Source organism: Branchiostoma belcheri, unplaced genomic scaffold (assembly GCF_001625305.1).
Source record: "Branchiostoma belcheri isolate BF01 breed outbred unplaced genomic scaffold, Haploidv18h27 scaffold2, whole genome shotgun sequence".
In the NCBI taxonomy this organism is placed as follows: domain Eukaryota; kingdom Metazoa; phylum Chordata; class Leptocardii; order Amphioxiformes; family Branchiostomatidae; genus Branchiostoma; species Branchiostoma belcheri.
This window is the reverse complement of record NW_017803490.1, coordinates 1,993,078-2,008,212: the sequence shown is the minus strand read 5'-3', so window position 1 is coordinate 2,008,212 and position 15,135 is coordinate 1,993,078.

Sequence of the window (15,135 nt, the reverse complement as noted above, 5' to 3'; positions counted from 1 at the left end):
TAATTAAGCACATTCATTAAAACTAATAATAGGGAATTGTAGACTGTGTGCAAGATAGCTAGAAAAGTCCAGAAAGTCATCAGAAATGTCCTTTTCCACGTTAGGAGAAAGCTTTAATCTTCCGCCTCTCGTGACCGTCTCCCATTCTGACAAGAGGCAGTGCTCTTTAGCCTAATCAAGCACATTCATCAAAAACTAATGATTGGGAATTGTAGATTGTGTTCAGGATAGCTAGACAAGGATAGCTTCACACATTGCAAATGCCCCATTGTAATCCTGATCATAATTACGTAATTACAAAATGCTCCCAAAAATACTTGGAAAAGAAATTATGTCTCTTTGCTTTGTAATGTAATAGAGGGGCAGCGGGTATGCAAAAATGTGTGTAACAGGACACGGCATTGAATTTCAGATAATGCCCCTCCCCGCACATGAAATGGTACAGTCCGCCTGTGGTGACCGCCTATTGTGACCCGCCTGTGGTGACCTACACCTCTACGCGAGACTTCCCTAGATGGATGATTGTGGTAACTGGATTAGCCTCTGCCAGGCTTCGGGAGGAGAGTAGAATGAGTAGAAATTAATTATGACAAAAAGAGAGATAACATGCCGGGGGAGTTGGTCTGCTAGAGAGTACCGTTTGCCGCACGCAAATTAAACTGTACTTTCTGACGGACCAAATCCCTCGGCATGTTATCTCTTTATTTGTCGATTTCTACTCTTTCCAGCCTCCTCCCGAAGCCTGGTAGAGGCTAGTGACTGGATTGTCTTCGTAATTAGACATAGTAATAAGGCAGCCATTTTGAACACCTGGATGGGTAGCACGTTTGGCTTGGCCGGGTTCCTTCAAAATGGCGAATGTTCAGGGATGTCATTTCTGTGCAATTTTTCACGGTCCTTTTTTTAAAGATTTTGGCACTAAAATAGTATATAAACTTTGCGCTATGATGATAAGAAGTTTGCTGTAGATTTGGCGCTATTTTTCGTTTGGTTTTGAGGAGAAAATACGGGTTTCCTGGCCTGGAAAAGACGAGACAGTTGTGAAGAATAATGTGGTCCGTCGAGCACATGGTAGAGGTAAGGAGCAAATTATCTGACCGACATTATTCCCTTAGCAACTAGTAAGAACATGTCATATTATGCAAGTTTTAATCCGTAAGAAATGGTGTTGTTATATGCAACTTTTAAGCCATTATTCCTGATTTAAGGCTTTTAAAAGTCAATTTTGCCGCGTTTTCCTGTGTGGGTTTGTGTCTCGCATTTGTCACTTATGCCTAGGTCACATTTCCAAACCGGGGCCCGACCGGGCTGTTTGTATGAACGAAAAACTAACAATTCATATCAAGAATATACAGAAATAGTGCCCCTGATTATTATCAAAAACCTTTCTGTGTTTCCTTGTCTTTTATATCGTACTTTTCGTTCCATAAGGCTGCCCGGCCGGGCCCCGGTTTGGAAATGTGACCTCAGCATTATACAACGTTGTGAGGGGTTGGAGGAAAAAGGTATTAAAATAATGGGCAAATTTCTGCTTTTTTAGAGGTTATGGGATCTAGAATTTCACATCGGAGGAAAAATAAACGACATACGTTATTATCATGGTAAATATCGCTAAAATTGAATAGCAATTTTTCCGTCGCGTTGCCGACAGAAGGCCGCCATGTGCTTGACGTAGATAGCTACACGCCTTCCCCCGTCCGGTTTTGTGGTCAAATTTCTGCTTTTAAAGACGTCTTGGGACTGGAAAACCGACAGCAGGGAAAATAAATCATATTTTAATGGGAAATACTAGTACCGCTAGACATTTTTCGATCCGTCGCGTTGCCGAATTTTGCGGCCGCCACATGCTTCATTTTAATATGTCGCGGTATGGTAGGGAATTTTCTACGGTTAGTTCGTAAACGTATCGGCTTTTGATTTTATTTTCTGAGCCGAGGGCTTTGGTTTACAAACAAATCAGACCATTCCTTCATACATATTTCGTTCCCTTTCCTTCCATTTCGTTTCATTTCGTACTTTCTGTACACCGGACAATGAGCGTTGTTTTACACGACTTTAAACGCTAGCGGGGTGCCCGATGTTCCACCAATCACAGCGATTCTCTCGGTGGCGTTGTGCGAAATGGTCAGAATTTTGGTTACTCGATTCACAAGTTTTTAGAGACAATGCCGACGGCAAAATGGACGCCACTCGGCCCGGAAATCAGGAAATTTTCACGAATTTTAGCGAAATTATCTGGAACAATAAAGTGGCGTTTAAAACACGCCTCGGAGACGTGTTTTGATGTGTGATAATCATGGTGCCTGTTTTTGTTATTGTTGATGGTGGTACTGATAATTTGAAGGATTTGACAATAAACATGCCTTAACTTGAGAGATGAAGCTATTCTAGCATTTCCTAGCATGTCCAGGTCGCGAGTTATCAAAATTCAAATTTTATACGTAAGGCTCTAGCGGGCAAATACCCGAATTTCGTCCTTATTACACAAGTACATAGAGCATTAAAAACAATGATTTGTGACACTCTTCATTGTACACATGAAACATCATAGGCAAACACACTATTAAGACATATTCGAAAACGATTACACAATTAAAATCTGTACACAATATGCGGTTATCACGTAGGATTTAGCTAGATACTAAAACACTACTGCTGAATTGTCTTGTGAAAGAGCGCAATGAAGGAACGAATTGCTAAGTCTCTTAGTCCGGGCTTTAGGTAGGCTATCAAGACCCGAACTTCCGCTGCAATACCAAGGGAAGCCACTAGGGGGCCAAAAATCTCATTTCTGGATGTAGTCACACCCTACGTACCCACCAAGTTAGTTAACTAGCATTCGTGGAATTCTTAGAATATTTTCAACTCAATCGCAGTACTATACAAACGGCTCCCCCTGAGGCGTCGCCAAAAATCGGGATGTAATACCCTATAGTAAATAATTTGGAAAGCAGTATACTGGGGCTGAGCTGGGAGTAGCTTAGCCTCTACCAGGCTTCGGGAGGCGGCTGGAAAGGGTAGAAATCGGCCAAATAGAGCTAACATGCCAGGGGAGTATGTCTGCTGGGAGAGAACATTTTGCCGCACTTTGGGGAGGCTACCCTGATACTAGTACTGTAATATAAGTTTTAACAAATTTTTACATTATTTTGTAATGTGGCAGAGCATTTAACTTCAAACACTGTATTTAAACTTTGATAGAGATTGTGTTTTTCCCGACCAATATCATAGCATTATGTTATTGAAGACAAATACTTAGACTAAAGTGTATATAACTGATGATATTGTAATTTTAGTTAGGTGGCTGCTGACTGATGTAGTTGTAAGTGAAGACTTTTGTTTGAACCTGACAAGACCAGACTGGACCAGACCAGATGAATTGAAGACCCCAGAAGAATATCAGGTGACAAAAATCTAAATTCTGCCTTTTACCTACCATTTACTTGGTGTTTGAGACATGTGTGTAACTTGTAATGTCTGTATAGTTAGGTGGCTGCTGACTGATGCAGTAGTGAGGACTCCTGTCTGAACCTGACAAGACAGATTGGACCAGACCAGATGATTTGAAGACCCAAGAGGAATATCAGGTGAGAAAATTCTGCATTGTGCATTTAACCTACATTTACTTGGTATATTACTAGTACTAGTATTTGAGACATGTGTGTTCTAATATCTGTATAGTTAGGTGTCTGCTGACTGATGCAGTAGTGGGGACTCCTGTCTGAACCTGACAAGACAGTTTGGACCAGACCTGGTGATTTGAAGACCCAAGAGGAATATTAGGTGAGAAAATTCTGCATTGTGCATTTAACCTACATTTACTTGGTATTATTTGAGACAAGTGTCTAACATGTAATGTCTGTATAGTTAGGTGGCTGCTGACTGATGCAGTAGTGAGGACTCCTGTCTGAACCTGACAAGACAGTTTGGACCAGACCAGATGATTTGAAGACCCAAGAGGAATATCAGGTGAGAAAAATCTTAATTCTGCATTTTACCTACATTTACTTGGTGTTACATGAGACAAGTGTATAACAATTACAATGTTCTTTAGTTAGGTGGCTGCTGACTGATGCAGTAGTGATGACTCCTATCTGACATCACAATTAAGGCCAGACTGGATCAAACTTGGTGATCTGAAGACCCAAGAGGAATATCAGATGAGAAAATTATGAATTTTTGCCCACCATTTACTTGGTGTTATTTGAGACAAGTGTATATATAACTTGTAATGTTTGTATAGTTAAGTGTCTGCTGACTGATGCTGTAGTGGGGACTCCTGTCTGAACCTGATTTGACTGGATTGGACCAGACCAGACTTCAAGATTTGAAGATCAAGAGCAAGAAACCAGCATTTGGAGGTGAGACAATGCTTTGCAAGATTCTTTCTCTGATTACAAGAACTTTCTCTGTCTCAGAATTTACACTTCATAAAAATAACACACAACCAGATTAAAGGGGGACTGCAAGCCCTTTTCCGTAGAGCGTGATCGGCCGTTTTAATTCTAAGTAGAGCGTAGATGGACCGCTTTAATATTTTTGCGTAGAGCGTATTCGGCGTTTTAATTCTACGTAATGCGTTGTAGCCACTTGCAATTTATCGTAAAGCATAATCGAGACGTTTCTGAATTCAGCGTAGAGCGTTGTCGGGACCCCCCCTTGCAGGCCCTCACTAAAAACAGCTTTATATAAATTCTATTGAGCATTCATCAACATTTCTAGGAAGAAGCAAAGTAACTGATCACATGCACGTTTATATCACCTTAACTTTGTCACTTATTGCCTTATTTTCATGTCCTTTTTATCAGGTATGTCCTGAGGGTCAGCAGTAGTCTTGATGTTCCTGTCCTGACTGGGAGAAACCTGTGATGACCAGCGACTTCTGTCCAGACCCCTGCAAACCAGTTGACCTGAAGACACAGAGTGAAGAGTTTGTACAGGTGAGACAACACTTCAAAATTTACATGTTATATTTCTGACGCATTTCACAATTCTCAGGCATATCATAATAGATGACAACTTTCTAGAGCAGGATTTTGTAAATCTGTTCAAGTAAATCAATCATCCAATCATGCTAATTCTATCACTATCTTTAGTGGTCATTCATTGTTGTGATTCAACATTAACAAATCCATTCATATCGGTAGGTGTGTCCCGAGGGTCAGCTGTCCTGACTGGGAGAAACCTGTGATGACGGGTGACTTCTGTCCAGACCAGACCAGACCAGATGACAGCTCCGGTTGCCCTAAAGACTGAAAAGAAGGACCAGACTTGCACCAGTAAAGCAGTGAGAGAAGACACAGGCTGGGGTAGTTGTGAGTATAGTTTATTTGTGTAACACAACCAAGTACACACACTTGCATACATGCATACATTTCTATCCTTACCCTCCAACTCTGCTTTCTTTCCCAACACTTGTAACTTGTGACCTTCATTGTCAAACTTCCATGGTGGTTAATTTGGGTCATGTTTGTACTGACGTAATTTGAACCAAAATTAATGCGTATTTCCGTTGAGGTCATTTACAGTAAACCTGCGCCTTTAGGCCATTTTTATATAGGTATCTCATAAGAGAAAGAAATCCATTTTTTTGTATACTATACTTACTCTCTAGTAGAATATAAACCATTTTCGGGAAAGTACATCTATTCCGTCATTGAGATGTGAACATATAAGAAAGCTATTGCAAATTTAGATTACAATCAAGGAACGTCCAATATTTTGATGAATTAAAATGACTGGTATGGTTCCCAAGATTTTAGTTTGAGGAATTTCTAGAGTTGCTAATTGACAAAATTCTTGCATTCGACTTTGAAATGTTTCACAGTTAGCCCCAAATTGCCTCAGGTAACCTGATACTTTGCTGAACATGCCTTACGCAGAAAAAAATACCAGACCACCACGCTAATTACTCTTTAACACCTTCTCACTTAACTTTCTTAATGTGAAACGCTTCACTTTATCACCCCCATCAAACTCCTTTCGAGCTGTACCTTGTACTTTTCAACCACACCAAAGATGTCCTCTTCTGTTTCTTTGGACCTCTTCACTCAACTTTTCCTTGACTTGGCCTTTTATCCTTGAACTCTGCTTTTAACTGCATGGTATGTCACCCTTTTTTCATGCTCCTCTTCCCTTGCTTTGGACCTTTCCACTCAACTTTTCCTAGCCTTGGTCTTTCACCCTGTGACTCTACTTGATTTAAACTTGCACTGTTTTTTAATTGCACGGTATGTCACCCTTTTTCGTGCTCCTCTTCCCTCGCCTTTCATCCTTGAACTCTGCTTCTAACTGCATGGTACCGTACTACGTCACCCTTTTTTCATGCTCCTCTTCCCTTGCCTTGTGACTCTGCTTGATTTAAACTTGCACTGCTTTTATTTGCATGGTACATCACCCTTTTTCGTGCTCCTCTTCTGTTGCTCTGGACCTTTTCACTCTGGACCTTTTCACTCAACTTTTCCTAAGCCTTTCTAGCCTGGATGCCCACTTAAATTGTTCATTTCGTGTAGTTGAAAGTCAAATTGCCCTGAAATTGTTGCTTTTGACCTGAAGACTTGCCCAAAAACTTGGGCTGAGTGGGACCCTTTGTTAGATAATTAATTGGATTAAATTTTCCCGCCAAAAAACTTAGTATATGGGGATTCTGACCTTTGACCTCTACTCCCTTTCTCTGAACACTTAGCCACCACACTCCTACTAGCTACTTTGAACCAAGTCACACTGTTCCAATGCTTTGGACTTTTACACTCAACTTCTCCAAACACTTTGTGACACTCTTGCTATGTCAGACCAACTTCCCGAAACACTTAGTTACTCAAGTGAGATTTTTCTGCCAGAATGATGATTGTCACTCTACTGGTCAGTCAATGCACAGAAGTTTGCTCCCCTGGGGATGTCTTTGCGGAGACACGGTGTTTCGAAGCACCAGCATTCTTGTGCAATTGACTGACCAGTAGAGGGACAATCATTCTGGCAGAAAAATCTCACTCGAGTAACTAAGTGTTTCGGGAGGTTGGTCTGACATAGCAAGAGTGTCACAAAGTGTTTGGAGAAGTTGAGTGTAAAAGTCGAAAGCATTGGAACAGTGTGACTTGGTTCAAAGTAGCTAGTAAGAGTGTGGTGGCTAAGTGTTCAGAGAAAGGGAGTAGAGGTCAGAATCCCCCAGAGGTCAGAATCCCCCATATACTAAGTTTTTTGGCGGGAAAATTTTAATCCAATTAATTATCTACTTGAGGGTCCCAATCATCTTAAGTGTTTTTGGGCGGGCAGGATTTTGGCCAAAAATAACAATTTTGGGGTCCAAAGCTTTTGGAAGAGGAGCACAAAAAGGGTGCAATTAAAAGCAACCAAGCAGAAGATGAAACACTGAAGTAAGGTAAGGAAAAGTTGAGTGGAAAGGTGCAAGGCGTCAGAAAAAAGGGCTAGAAAAGTGTGACATACCGTGCAAATTTGAGCGAGTGTTTGGGGAGTAGTTCCAATGTGGAGAAAGGGTGAAGAGGGAAGTCGTGAGCATCAGAAAAGGAGTCCATCAAACACCCTTCCAGCCATACCCGGAAATTAAAAAATTTGTGCTATACCCTGTACCCCTTTTGGCCGCCTCCAGTAGCGGACATCGCTTGAAAGTCGTGTCTCAATACCCTGTACAGCAACAATACACAATCTCATTTAGCCTAAACTCTGGTCAATATTCCTGACCACCTCTCTGTGGAGTGGCATCGTAAAAATCTCGCCCAGTCTTGAGAACACTTCGGCCAGTTGTTGGATTGTGAGCATCGGTCTGGATTGTTCCAGATGGCCAAAGTGTTCTCAAGACTGGGCGCAACTTGTATGATGCCAGTCCGCAGAGAGGTGGCCAGGAATATTTGCCAGAGTATACATGTGTAGGCTATTGCCGTACAGGGTATTGAGACACAACTTTCAAGCGATTTCCGCCACTGGATGCGGCCAAAAAGGGTACAGGATATAGCACAAATTTCCGGGCATGGCTGGAAAGGAGTTTGATGGGGGTGATAAAGTGAAGAATTTTAAATTGAGAAAGATAAGTGAAAAGGTGTAAAAGAGAAAATGAGCGTGGTGGTCTGGTACTAGTATCATTTTCTGTGGCTAGGCACGTTCAGCAAAGTACTTGGGACAATTTGGGGCTAACCGTAAAACATTTCAAAACAGTCTGGACGCAAGAATTTTGTCAATTAGCAACCCTATAAAAATCCCTCGAACACAAATCTTGGGAAACCATTTTAGTCATTTTGATCCATCAACAAAGTAAACTGGACGCTCAAATGTTAAATTTGCAATTATAGCTTTGTTGCATGTCCACACCTACATGACGGAATATGTGTACTTTTCAGGAAATGGTTTATATTTTGCAGGTTTACTGTAAATGACTGCAAGTGGAATATGAATTTGGTTCAAATTACGTCAGAACAAACAGGTCCAAAATCTGGTGGTCTGGTATTATTTTCTGTGGCTAGGCACGTTCAGCAAAGTACCAGGTTACTCGAGGCAATTTTGGTCTAACCGTAAAACATTTGAAACAGTCTGGACGCAAGAATTTTGTCAATTAGCAACCCTATAAAAATCCCTCAAACACAAATCTTGGGAAACAATTTTAGTCATTTTGATCCATCAACAAAGTAAACTGGACGCTCAAATGTTTAAATTTGTAATTACATGTATAGCTTTGTTGCATGTCCACATCTACATGACGGAATACGTCTACTTTCCAGAAAATGGTTTATAATTCAATTTTGCAGGTTTACTGTAAATGACCGCGAGTGGAATATGAATTTGGTTCAAATTACATCAGAACAAACATGTCCGAAATTTAACCACCGTGGAAGTTTGACAGTGAAGGTCACAAGTTACAAGGGTTGGGAAAGGAAACTGTGCAAAGCAGAAGTGAGAAGGTGTAAAGAGAAATGAACCTGGTGGTCTGGTATTTTTTTCTGTGGCTAGGTATGTTCAGCAAAGTACCAGGTTACTTGAGGCAATTTTGGGCTAATTGTGAAACATTTCAAAACAGTCTGGATGCAACAATTTTGTCAATTGGCAACCCTACAAAAAAAACCTCAAACACAAATCTTTGGAAACCATTTTAGTCATTTTGATCTATCATTATCAACAAAGTAAACTGGACACTCAAATGTTTAAATTAAAAAAAAAATCAATTACACAATGTATAGCTTTGTTGCATGTCCACAGCTAAATGACAGAATATGTGTACTTTCCAGAAAATGGTTTATATCTGCAGGTTTACTGTAAATGACTGCAAGTGGAATATGAATTTGGTTCAAATTACGTCAGAACAAACAGGTCCAAAATCTGGTGGTCTGGTATTATTTTCTGTGGCTAGGCATGTTCAGCAAAGTACCAGGTTACTCGAGGCAATTTCGGGCTAACCGTAAAACATTTAATTCAAAATAGTCTGAACGCGAGAATTTTGTCAATTAGCAAGTCTAGGCCTACAAAAAATCCCTCAAACACAAATCTTGGGAAACCAATTTAGTTATGTTGATCCATCAACAAAGTAAACTGGATGCTCAAATTTTTAAATTTGCAATTACATGTATAGCTTTGTTGCATGTCCACACCAATGACGGAATACAATGTACTTTTCAGAAAATGGTTTATACTTGCAGGTTAACTGTAAATGACCGCAAGTGGAATATGAATTTGGTTCAAATTACTTCAGAACGAACATGTCCGAAATTTAACCACCGTGGAAGTTTGACAGTGAAGGTCACAAGTTACAAGTGTTGGGAAAGGAAACTGTGCAAAGCAGAGTTGGAGGGTAAGGATAGAAATGTATGCAAGTGTGTGTACTTGGTTGTGTTGCACAAATAAACTATACTCACAACTGTGTCTTCTTTCACTGCTTTACTAGTCAAAGTCTGGTCCTTCTTTCCAGTCTTCAGGTCAACTGGTTTGCGCTGTCAACTGGTTTGCGGAGCTGTCAACTGGTTTGTGGAGCTGTCATCTGGTCTTGTTTGGACAGAAGTCGCCGGTCATCACAGGTTTCTCCCAGTCAGGACAGCTGACCCTCGGGACACACCTACCGATATTAACGGATTTGTTAATGTTGAATCACAACAATGAATGGCCACTAAAGATAGTGATAGAATGAGCACAATTGGACGGTAGATTTGCTCGAATAGATTGTACAAAATCCTAGGGTCTGGAAAGTTGTCATCTATTGTGATTAATTAATACTGTGTACCGGTTTGCTGGAGCGGTTCCAGACTTGTAAAACTGTTTAGGTTCAAGTCCAAAAAAACCTAAAAGACAAGAACCGATTCCAGACTTATTACAAAAAAAACCATGTCACATACCCCTTTTCTTTCCAAACCACCTAAAACTTTCCATAGATTGCAAAATCTGTGCTGCAAAATGAAGAAAACATTGCCATCGTGGCATCATCAAATGTTATGTGGCCAAACAACATTGCAAGGATGCCAACATGCAAATGGCATATGTCATGGGTTTAGGTATGCAGTTACTAATTGTGGTATGCAGTTACTAATTGTGCTATGCCCGAGAATTGTGAAATGCCTCAGAGAAATATATGTAATTAGTTAAGTATTGTCTCACCTGTACAAACTCTTCACTCTGTGTCTTCAGGTCAACTGGTTTGCAGAGGTCTGGACAGAAGTCGCCGGTCATCACAGGTTTCTCCTAGTCAGGACAGGAACATCGCTGACCCTCAGGACACACCTGATAAAAAATGACACGAAAACAAGGCAATAAGTGACTAAGTAAAGATGATATAAGCGTGCATGTGATCGGTTACTTTGCCTCTTTGCCTAGAAATGTTGATGAATGCTCAATATGAAAAGCTGTTTTAATCTGGTTTTGTGTTATTATTATGAAGTGTTAAGTCTGAGAGAGTTACAGTATGATGATAAGAAATCATATGAAGTTTTTTGGCAGAAAAATCTCATCAAATTAATTAAGTGCTTGGAGCAGCTGCTTCATGGCAGAAAGAATAGATGTAGAAAGTGGAAAGGTGTTTTACACATTCAAATATTACTAGTTGTGTGTTATGTCTCAGGGTTCTCAACAAATCAGAAATAAAAGGGTAAGTCGTAAGGCAAGTTGTCTCACCTGTACAAACTCTTCATTTTGTCTTCAAGTCATCTGGCCTGGTGTGGACAGAAGTTGTCCATCATCACAGGTTTCTCCCAGTCAGGACAGGAACGTCAGGACACACCTAACTAATATAATGCATAATTAGTGTGATGCACCCAAAATTAAACTGTGCCTATGAATATTAGATACATATGTACACAGTGTTAAAAGTCCATTCAATTTTTGCAGTATGTTATTGCCACTCAGTTCTTAACATATAGAAAAAAAAAGTTGTAAAGCATTGTCTCACCTGTACAAACTCTTCACTCTGTCTTCAACTTCAAGTCATTTGGTTTGCTGAGCTCTCATCTCTGTCCCCAAATCACCCAGTCTGGTCCAATCTGTCTTGTCAGGTTCAGACAGGAGTCCTCACTACTTCATCAGTCAGCAGCCATCTAACTATACAGACATTAGAGTAGTAGTAGTAGTAAGCCTTTATTTAAACTCGAAAGCTTGTTCGGTTACAAATGACCGCTTTTCAACAAGGTCGAGGGTGAGGGCGGGGTCACGGATTACAAATCAAACCAAAATATAATACAAAATCAAAACAAAGTGCAAATCAAAATATAATACAAAAATAAATAGTAAATCATCAGTCCGTTATCAGTCCAAGTTCCTTATCATACTTCTAAATGTTCCCAATGACTGGGCTGCTCGTACATGTGGTGGCAAGGAGTTCCACACAGTCGCCCCCGAGTACCTCAGTGACCGCCTGTACACTTCCAGTTGGGGCCTCGGTATGATGAGGTTGTCCAAAGTGCTCTGTCTGGTGGATCTGGAGGCTGCGTCTCTATACCGGATGAACACCCCTCGCATATATGGTGGTAAAGAATTGTCCAAGGCCCTATACACTATCATGGCTTTATGTTGACGATGTAGACTTCTCACGGACTTCCATCCCAGACGAGAGAGGACTTCCCGCGATGGTGTTCTGTACGGGGCTTTCAAGATCAATTTTCCTACGCGGTTCTGCATTCTTTGCATCTTATCATATTGTACCGAAATGGCACCATCCCAGACAGTACAGGCATAAGTTAAGTGTGGTAAAAATATGGTGTTATACAAGGTGACAAGTGCAGATTGTGTGACAAAAGGTTGGACCTGACGCATTATTACAAGCGCACGCTTTAGTTTACTCAGAACATGAATAACATGAAAATCCCATTTCAGTTCGCTGTCAACAATTACACCAAGGTATTTAAAAGCCGGGACTACTTCAAGGGGGTTTCCATTCATTAATACTTGTAACTGGTCTTTTCCCCTAAGCCGATGCCATGTGCCAATAAGCATGGCTTTGCACTTCTTGGCATTGACAGAAAGACAGTTAGCCACAAACCAGTGATGAAGACGGTCCATATCAGACTGAAGAGCCCTTTGTATGGTTTCCAAGTCAGGATGGCTGAAGTATACCACAGTGTCATCAGCATATAAAGCAATTTTGCAGTGTTGTATGCATTTTGGCATATCATTTACATACATTACAAACAAAAGCGGTCCCAAAATGGAGCCTTGCGGCACTCCACAATCAACATTACAGAAATTGGATGTTTGTCCATTAACAACTGTGCAGTGAGATCGCTCACAGAGGTACGATCGGAACCATTTAGCTGTAGAGCCGAAGATTCCAAAGGCACTGAGTTTAGATGTTATACATTTGTCTCAAATAACACCAAATAGATACTAGGTAAAATGCAGAATTCTGATTTTTCTCACCTGATATTCCTCTTGGGTCTTCAAATCATCTGGTCTGGTCCAATCTGTCTTGTCAGGTTCAGACAGGAGTCCTCACTACTGCATCAGTCAGCAGACACCTCACTATACAGACATTACAAGTTACACACTTGTCTCAAATAACACCAAATAGTTGTAGGTAAAATGCAGAATTCAGATTTTTCTCACCTGATATTGACCTCTTGGGTCTTCAAATCATCTGGTCTGGTCCAGTCTGTCTTGTCAGGTTCAGACAGGAGTCCTCACTACAGCATCAGTCAGCAGCCACCTAACTATACAGACATGAAAAGTTACACACTTGTCTCAAATAACACCAAATAGCTGTAGGTTAAATGCAGAATTCAGATTTTTCTCACCTAATATTCCTCTTGGGTCTTCAAATCATCTTGTCTGGTCCAGTCTGTCTTGTCAGGTTCAGACAGGAGTCCCCACTACTGCATCAGTCAGCAGCCATCTAACTATACAGACAGTACAATTAAACACTTGTCTCAAATAACACCAAATAGTTGTAGGTAAAATGCAGAATTCAGATTTTTCTCACCTGATATTCCTCTTGGGTCTTCAAATCATCTGGTCTGGTCCAGTCTGTCTTGTCAGGTTCAGACAGGAGTCCTCACTACTGCCTCAGTCAGCAGACACCTAAATATACAGACATTACAAGTTACACACTTGCCTCAAATAACACCAAATATCTGTAGGTAAAATGCAGAATTCAGATTTTTCTCACCTGATATTCCTCTTGGGTCTTCATCAAATCATCTGGACTGGTCCAGTCTGTCTTGTCAGGTTCAGACAGGAGCCCTCACTACTGCATCAGTCAGCAGCCACTCACAGGGCCGGCATGGGAACCACTGTAAAAACCGAAAGGGGCGAGCAGGTCACAACCGGGAATCGAACCCGAGTTGTCCGCTTGGCGGTCACCAACGCTAACCACTACACTAAAAGGTCGCACGACCATTCAGCATGGTCAGTTAGCACTGTTACAACCTAACTATACAGACATTACAAGTTACACACTTGTCTCAAATAACACCAAATATCTGTAGGTAAAATGCAGAATTCAGATTTTTCTCACCTGATATTCATCTTGGGTCTTCATCAAATCAACCAGTCTGGTCCAATCTGTCTTGTCAGGTTCAGACAGGAGTCCTCACTTGTAACTGTGTCAGTCAGCAGCCATATACAGACAAGACATATACAGACAAGTTACACAATGTCTCAAATACATACTAACACCAAATAGTTGTAGGTAAAATGCTGAATTCAAATTTTTCTTACCTGGTCTAACACCTGTGTCCCTGTCATTACAAGTCTCATTGCATCAGTACTGAACACCTGCACAGGTTGCTGACAATATGGAGCCTGTGGTAACCAGGCTGCCAAAGCTCCAGGGCTCAAGATCTCAGTTCCTATGTACAATGCCGATTCATAAATTCCACAAAAAGCCTGCATGTGCAGGCTTGACCTACTAGTATATATCTATGTAACGTTACTGCCCCAAATTCCTGATTTGAATTCCTGTGGTTTTGTAGCATTTTTATTTTTGGCCAGAATTTTTTTTTATTCCCCCTCGCGCACCAGTTTTGTTAGATGGACACTTTTGCCTAACAACACTAGATATGAAAGACATATAAAAGTGGAAAATAAGAACACCTCTTATTTTACAAGCTTGGAAAATCAATTCTGGATCATCGAGACAACCACGAAGCAAGAAAATGACAAGACACAGTCAAGATACCGTAAAAGGTTTAATAAAGACTTGTGCCAAGTTGTGGAACAAGAACCATAAGTAAATTACAACAGTTACTAAATCTACTCGTTTTGTAGATCTGACTTTAAGTGCTGTGGACAAGGAGTGTTAATACGACGCTTGACTTCCACCCTTAACAGGAGGCATCACTGGTACCTTTGTACCCAGAAAAGTAGATCCAGCAAGCAAAGAAGAGGGAAAAGAATACCCCCTGGATATATGATTTGCTGCGTAACAACTCTGTTACCGCCCCCCTCCCCAATTAAATCCTTACCACCGTCTCTCTCCTCTCCTGTGTCAATCTTGTTCATGTCATCTTCTTCAAAACCACACTATTGAGTATCTGTCGCTAGTTGCTGGTCCCGGAACATTTTTTTTTAAGCAAAACGCGTCAAATTCCGTCAAAACGGGAATTTTCAACACACTTTCAAACGAAGGTTTCCAGGCCAGCGGTTAAATTCTCAATGGACCACACAACAGCGCCCCCAGCGGTTGGCTGTCTAAGTGCAACATTGAACTCCAAGGAC